The sequence below is a fragment of the Asterias amurensis genome, chromosome 2 (assembly GCF_032118995.1).
Source record: "Asterias amurensis chromosome 2, ASM3211899v1".
Taxonomy (NCBI): Eukaryota; Metazoa; Echinodermata; class Asteroidea; order Forcipulatida; family Asteriidae; genus Asterias; species Asterias amurensis.
In genome coordinates this window covers 12,173,861-12,182,190 of record NC_092649.1, presented here as the reverse complement: position 1 = coordinate 12,182,190, position 8,330 = coordinate 12,173,861, and the positions used below count along the sequence as shown (strand labels likewise).

The window sequence follows — 8,330 nt, the reverse complement described above, 5'->3', positions numbered from 1 at the left end:
AATTTATGGGAGTCAAATTTTTGAGTACCATATATGGCCGACCGTGTTAGTTCGCAAAGTAAAAGGAAAACCATGCAATTTTGAGGCATAGGCCTATTTGTGTAGATCATTGTATTCTACTTTTACAACATCTTTCCAAGTGTTTTATAACAAACAGATACAAACGCTTTTTAAAGACAAACTTGTCCGATCCAGGGCACAGGTCCCTTTAAAGTCAAAAGAGCTGTAATTATCTGAAAATTATTACAAACTTCAGCATGAAATCCACTGATTATAAAATGTCAGGGTTTAAACAAAGAAATATTGACTGGAGCGAGATGTGAACCTACGACTCACAGATTAGCAATTTGACGCTCAACCAACTGATTAATCAAGCCCTATGTTGCTGGTCTCCCTTTTAGTCAATATTTGTTCAGGGGTGATTATAAAGCACTGCAGATATTCTCCGGGTGCTCTAAAATATCGCTCAAATTGAGAAAACCTGTTGAAAACATTTCTTACCAATCCAGACATTGTGCTGAATCTTTCACAGAATAATTTCTGTACTAATTGCTTACTTGTCCCAGATTTACATTAATACTGTTACAAAAAAAGTTTGAACATATGGTGCCCCTTTTTCTTTGTTTTCTAGGCTTACATGGTTGTTTATCCCTGACATCTATCTGTTCTAACTGGAATGTAGTTGTCTTTATTGATCATGTTTGCGTACCTCTTTTACAATGTTTTCTACTTTTCCATTGTTATTTATTTTTGAAAACTACCTGATCAGACTGGGCTATAGTTTATTGATTATGTTATGGAGTTTGTTCATCCATGTGGCATTTTAATCATTTATTCAGCTAATGCTCTAATTCAGAAGTGATAAACATTTCACATTTCCTTTATCAAAACATGGTCTACTGAAGAAAAGATTCTCAGTATTACACATTTACCAACAGACTGATAGTTCTTTGCCTTATACATGTGAATACTAACAATCAGGATTTGCCAATTCACTTTCTTTTCTAGACGAACCCTAATTTTCCACAACTGGGCACCATTCCTCAGTGGAGACATCATCTTGGGGCTCCGTCGACATTTGCCAAGAAAATATCGGCAGCGGTTCAAGTTTCAGAAAATGGATTTGAGAATCGGTTGGCAAACACGCAGGCACGCTGCACTGTGCATGGGGTTCTCAAGAAGAAAAAGAAGTTCACCCGGCTGAAAACGGAATCAAGAGGTTGGTTTGTTTTTCTCCCCTGTGATATCTGCACTGATCAGTATGCAAAACGGACTCTTCTTTCATTTGCACTTCGTGTAGATGGCCTTACACTTGTTGTCTCCAGAGCGGTGCTTAATTTGTTTATTTTTAGAACCGGTAATTCCTTCTGACTGTTTTTCTCATCATGTGTGCGTGGCGTCTGATTTGAGGTCCGGCTCTACTAGAAATCTGTCGGTCATCCGAAGAAAAGGGGTCATCGTAACCCCATATCACATGATCCTCTGAAACCTAGATTCCTTGTGATGAATTTACGAGCGCGGACTGTTTACTTCTCATCTCACGCTTCAGAGTTTTCGCAAGCTTTAACGGGTCTGCTTTAATATGACACCGGTTATGAAGTGACCATTATTTCATGCGAGAGTACAAATTTAGCTGGGTACCACTGAACTATTGATCTTTTTTATTAATCATTATGCACTATACCAGTCTTGAACACACAGTTCCGGATGAGATGGTTGAGATTGTTAGCGTGATACACAAAATTTCACAAGTTTTGCAATGAATGTATAACATGTAAATAATGTATGTCCTTTCACACAAGGCTCATTTTGTTATACTTCACAAACATAAAGAAAATTACAATTTTTTCTTTCTGTCTGGTGAAAAGTGCTATTAGTTAAAAAAACACAAAAAAAAAACACATGGCTAACAAAAAGGGGACTGTGTGTTCATGCAAACCTAGGATATTTTAATACCTGCAATATGCTTTTTTAATTGCATCTTTCTGGTAATAAAACCAAGGCACCCTGTAAACATACTGGTACTGCAAAGAGAAGATGTTGATAATTTCATTTTTTTAAACTTCACTTTAATAATCAAGTAATTTCATTTTTTTAAACTTCACTTAATCAAGTAATGACTGGCAATCTAGTCAACATGCAATCCACAGAGATTAACAAGGGCAGAACAAGAAACCCCTAAACCAACTTGAATGTCAGCCAACCTTTACATGTTGAACCCCCAGACAAAAGCAGGCTAATTTTGTGCTTCTATTTGAATGTATATCATTTAACATGCACACCATATGGTGGACTATTTAAACAGATGGGTAATGGAGCATGTTTTTATTTAAACTGAGCAATCATTTTGAAACTGACAGGGTTTGTTTTTCTTCTCGTTTTACATGATTGTTATTAAGACCAATCATTTACCAATTGATATCTTTGTTGATTTTGTTAGCATCCGTTTTCCTTTTTGAAGGACTGTTGTACTTTTTCAAAAATTGAATGACAGTTTTTAGACTGTCATTCAGTTTAAAAACTGTTTGTACAACTGTGAAGTTGTACAATTTCAAGTGTCAACAATAGGCCTAAAGTGACATGTATGAGCTTAGGGGGAAATATACAAACAGTTTAACTCTATGGGGAAAAAAAATCAAATCAACACAAACCTTTTCTATTGGTTACCAGCAATTATCGGCTAATGATTTCTATATCAGCTAATGCACAGTCCTTGTAACTGATTCCCTACTAGTAATTGCTTACCAAATGCTACTTTGTGTTGGGCAAGTGCTCAGCAAATGCTACTTTGTGTTGAGCAAATTCTAATGTATGCTTATCACATGCTAATTTTGTGCTTAGCAGATAAGCTGTTTAATTCAGCATTGTATATGAAAGTTTTCTGCAGAACAGTTTTATGGACTAGGGCAAAGAATAACATATGATGTGATATTAACAGAATTCTGTACAGGGAACCTTTGTACATGTTGTATAAATAATCTTTTTTTGATAAATTTTATTTATTTATTCATTTACAGTTTTCCTTTCAGTTATTCACGAACCCAAATGTGAACATCCATAAGCATTAACCATTTCAAGCTCCAACACACACTTGATAAATTAAGTATACCAACTCCCAAAAACTTGCATAATTAATGTTGTAATTACAACATTGCAAACACCTCAACATCCAAAATTAAAACTGATGAGTAACCGTCGTGTTGCATCAACAAGTGAGCTTCATCCATAAATAATATTCCAACACATATAGCCTGAGAAACCTTTATGTAACATTGATGCTTGGCGTCAGCTGCAAGCATTAATTACATAGGCGAGTCACCAATGCATTATGGAAAAGGGATGGAGTAAGAATTATGTGATGCAAGCGCCTCAATTTAAATATGTACATACCAGTACTCGATACAGATAACTAAGAGGGGGTCAGTATTTGTATACCAGTGGAATCCACTCCCTACTGCATCAAAATAATACATGTGTCCATTATCCTTGATTAAACTCAAGAGCAAAATAAACAGCGCTCCACTAAGATATACAAAATGCTGACCAAAGATCCAGGGTAGAGAGAGAGAGAGAGGTTCTGGCCTAATAGTAATATCACAATGAGGGGGAATCTATCTTCTCATGACAGGTCATCCTTCTTAAAGCTGTCAGTGCATGACACTGTGGCGTTTATCAGAGACATTTAAGCCTAAGGCAGGTGTCTCAAACTATCTTGTTCCAGCAATAGAGGACTTAATGAAAGCCATGGGGAGAGCAATTATTAAAAACTGTATTTTTCACTAAAAACTTGTCATTTATATCAAAATGGCCTTCGGACACGATTTGTCAATATGGAGCACGGTGTCACACAATTCTTTTATTATTTCCTTCTAAAAATGCTGCACCATTTTGGTGAGAATAACTGCCTCACAAAAAAACAATTCCATATAGCTACTTTTTGTAAGACACACAACACAAAAGTCCACAGATTTGCATTAAACTTGCACGGTGATGGCAGAAGCTTCTCTTAAGATAGTACTTGCCGAGGAGCAGTAGTTTTTGTTGAGAATCTAGTAAAACAATGTCACCAAAATAATTTTCGTCTCAGTGAGACAAACAAATATTTTAGCAGGTTAAAGAGATTTACATGACTCTCCTGAAAACAATTTGCTCTGTGAATGTTACTTTTTTTCTCAAAAATTTGAGAACTATTGAAGCTGAACCTTCTACAGGTAAATGATATAACATGCATCTTCATTCACTGTGAGTAAGGATAAAGGTCATGCCAAAAAAATCTACAAAAGGTACCAAAACCCATTTAGAGAAATGACCTGATAAAGCGTAACTTTTGATGCTCAACCCATCGGCCGTGTTCCTGAAATAGACTGAACTCCCCCTCAAACCATCTTCATCCAAGTCCTTTGATTCCTCCTCCATGCTCTTATGACTGCATCATTGTTGACAAGGATGATAAGGTGCCCCCAAGGGTAGTCCGAGGTAAATTGTGATGACTGACTCTGTGCTAATAGCTAGAGCAGAGAGTCTGGCTCAGCAACTTGTTTGGTGCCATACCAGGATCAGTTATCATGCAGATGTATTCTTGCCCACGAGGAACCATTAGTTTCTTTAGATCTAACCCCGATAGAATATTGTGTTACATTTTGGAGGAAGTTTAAATTTTATGGGCAGACACGGTTTGGGGTTAATTGATTGCAACTCGTTGTACAAGTACCGAGGATATCAAGGTCTGTTGATTAACAGTCCTCGATTGAGAACCATTTGGTTTTGTTAGCAATAATGCTCAATTAAAATAGGTCATCTGCTTTGTACTAGAACTATTTTAGAGGGCCTACATCTCATTTTATCAAGGAATATAAAAAGCATGTGGGAGAGAGGGTTGGTTGGACCTATTTGAAAAGCCTGACGTATCCCCTAGCAGGATCTTACTCGAATCCTGAATTTAGCCTTCGTGAAAGACTCTGCTACAATCACTATTGGTAATTGTCAAAGACTAGTCTTCTCACTTGGTGTATCCCAACAAATGCATAAAATAACAAACCTGTGAAATTTTGAGCTCAATTGGTCATCTGAGTTGGGAGAAAATGATGAAAGAAAACAACACCCTTGTTGCACGAATTTGTGTGCTTTCAGATAGGAATAAAAGACTATAGAAGTCTTCTATTATTTTAGTGAGAAATTACCTCTATTCCAAAATTTATGCTACTTCAGAGGGAGCCATTTCTCACAATGTTTTATACTATCAACAGCTCTCCAATGTTCATTACCTAGTCAGTTTTTAAGTTAATATTTGTTTTGAGTAGTTACCAAACGTGTACCTTCCCTTTAATTTAAATTTTTTTTGCACCATCGGCCCTTTTGTTTGGTAAGTCAAGTCCACCAGAAAAACACTATACCACGGTGGTTCACTGTTAATTTTAGGGAAAAGCAAATTCCATTTTTATTAGTATAAGTTAAAAAAAAAAAAACGTACAAAAGTTGGCCTAACCTGTGAGAATTTCACTTGAAGAAAATGCCATTTCTTTTTATCCTAGGTGACCAACTTGAACAATGTTAAAATGCTCAGCTCAATCGTCTTGCCAGACAGTAAAAAAAAACCTACAAATCCAGATGGAAATATTAGCAATCTTGATATTAATACAGATGTTACAAACAACACCTTCAAAGTTAATTTAAAAATTACTTTCAGTTGGAATGATTTTGACCGAGGGAATATTGTATTAGTAGGAAGAAATATTAGATTACTGATCAAAATACCATTCTCAACGACGGTGTGAACTTAAGCACCTCAAGGAAAGATAGAGCAGACAAAATCAGCACAAAAATGTGAGCAAACGCAATCACATCACCCTATCTTTATTAGGTATGAAATGTTGTATTGGCAGAGTTTGCTTGTTGAGTTTTAGTCGTTTTATTCTCACCGGGTATTCGGGTCTGAACCTGCTCAGGAAAATCCCAATTTAAATTGTCATATTTAATTTCCGTGGGCAAAAGAACTCTTTAGAGATAAGACACATCTAAGAGATACCATTTTCATCATCACAAAGTAGGACATCCATAAGACCCTGGCCAGGCTTTCTCTCTCTCTTTTGGTGAAGCAATGATTGATTGTGTTAAAGGGTCTGGGTACTTTTTGTATAGGACACAAAACACAATATCCACAGATTTACAATAATCTTACACAGTTTGAAGATAATGATGATAGAAAGCTTCCCTGAAAAATATTACTTGCTTATAGGTGCTGTAGTATTTGAGAAATGAATAAAACAATATCATTAAAATAATTTTTGTCTCAGTGACCATGAGACGAAAATTATTTTAGCATGTACATATGTAAAAAAATATTTTAATGTTTTACTCATTTCTCAAAAACCGCAGCAACTGAGAAACTAATATTTTAAGGTACGCTTTCTACTATCATTATCTTCAAACGGTGTAATTTTAATGTAAATCTGTGGACATTGTGTTTTGTGTTACAAAAAGTACCCCAAATCCTTTAAAGCACCAATAAAGGATGATCTCAATATTTCAACTATTGCCTTTTTATGGCCAAATAGACATCGTAGATACCGGTTAATAACCATTTTACTCTCAAAATTTGCTTTTAGTACTGAATAACTTGAGTCAAAAATGCACCCAGTCGCGCGGCTTTTTCAGCCGAGAGTCAAAAACGGCTTATCTATTATAATGACCTCTTGACGCCAGTGACGATATTCCCCTAGTTGGGTGTGAACACAGTTTCTCCAGCTTAGGCAAACTGAAGGCGCTATTTTCCACACCAAATAGCTGCCACTGACGTCACGATTCCTTTGTCGCGCAGGTTTATTTTGCCCCGTGTTTTTCAGAAATTTGGCTAGAAGCGTTCTGTAGAAAAACCATTTTTACCATGTTTTAACGTGAGGTAAGAGACTTAAGAGAGTTATATTTTCTTTATATTTCCTATGGACTCTAGCTTTTAGAAAACTGTAATATCTATATATTTGAGATCATCCTTTATTGGCAGTTTAAAGACTAAATCAAAACATTGTTTCTTGAAAAGTATTTGATTTAGTTTTTACAGTGGATCAGTTGGTTGTGTGCGTATGACAATGTGTCTCTTAGATCAATGTGTATGTCAGTCTTCACTCAGTGATAAAGATCATGATGTAGTAGAACTAGTGTGAGGACAAAATGATAAAAATAGTTTGTTTCTCTACGTTTCCCGAAATGAGGTCAAGAAACATTGATCGTTATTTGAAGAGATTTAATATTCTGTGAACATGAATGATACACATGTGTACCATACATCTAAAAACAAATTGTCATGTAAATTTTTACTTGATGGGTAAGCTGATGGTTGCATTCTTGTCCTCAAAACAGTATATTACAATAATTCAAGAACCTATTGATCGATAGTCAAGAACTGTTAGAAAAAGTTCATGAAACTGCAAAGAAAGCTTAGATGAACTTTCATGAACATTCATGAAGTTCATAAAAGTTCACTTAAAGTTCATTCTTTGAAGGGGTGAACAGTTCATGAACTTGGTTTATGAACTGCCGTGATGAACATGTTACGCATGATTGATGCATGTTCATGGTCTGAACATGAACATTCTTGAAATTTCAAAAAGTCATGAACTTCATCTCGCCTGGGACATCTAACATGTGAAACATATTCTGTTTGAAATAATATTGTTACATCAGGTTTTTTTGTGTTTTTTTTTGTTTTTTTGTGGGGGGTAATTTTTCATATCTTTTAATAATTATTTCAGGGCCATGTTTAAATATGTTGTCTGTTTGTTTGTCAACCTCATTTAGTGATTTCCTTCTGTTATGGTCTGCTTTTCTTCGGGACTAAACCCAGCTAAGACTCATTTATACTACAGAAAGACTTGACTGTTTTATTTCACTTTGCATAGGAACATCTTGAGTTTGGAGTTCTTTGTTGCATCTTCTGTAACCGGTGCTTTGTAACCTTGGGAAAAAGGCGCCTCACATAAATGCTGTAAAAGTAAGTAAGAAAGCTATTGTTGATGTTTTGAAAATATTTCTGATGTAAATATTAATTGAATATATTATTTTGCATGTGAATTTGTTAAATAATTAGAAAGTAAAAAAAACCAACAACATCAGTAAATCCACTTCTGGAGTGAATACTGCCCTCTAGTGCTTAGTGTAGTTGTGAATGATTAAGATTTGATTCCTTTCGAAAATTGTGTGAAATGTCATGACAACTATAAAAGTTCCGCATCTGTTTCTCAGAGATAGATCTTAAGATAATTAAAGAAATGTCCTCTTTCATTTGCAAAGTACTATTGCAAATATCATCAAAGGCTCCGGTGTTGGAAACCTTA

At 35.4% G+C, this 8,330-nt stretch overlaps 1 protein-coding gene across 1 annotated transcript in view; it reads right to left on the bottom strand.

Annotated features, from left to right (window-relative positions):
• Nucleotides 1-8,330, bottom strand: part of LOC139954166 (sarcospan-like) — an 85,648-nt gene that overhangs the window by 36,647 nt on the left and 40,671 nt on the right. The gene's annotated exons all lie outside the window — the stretch shown is intronic.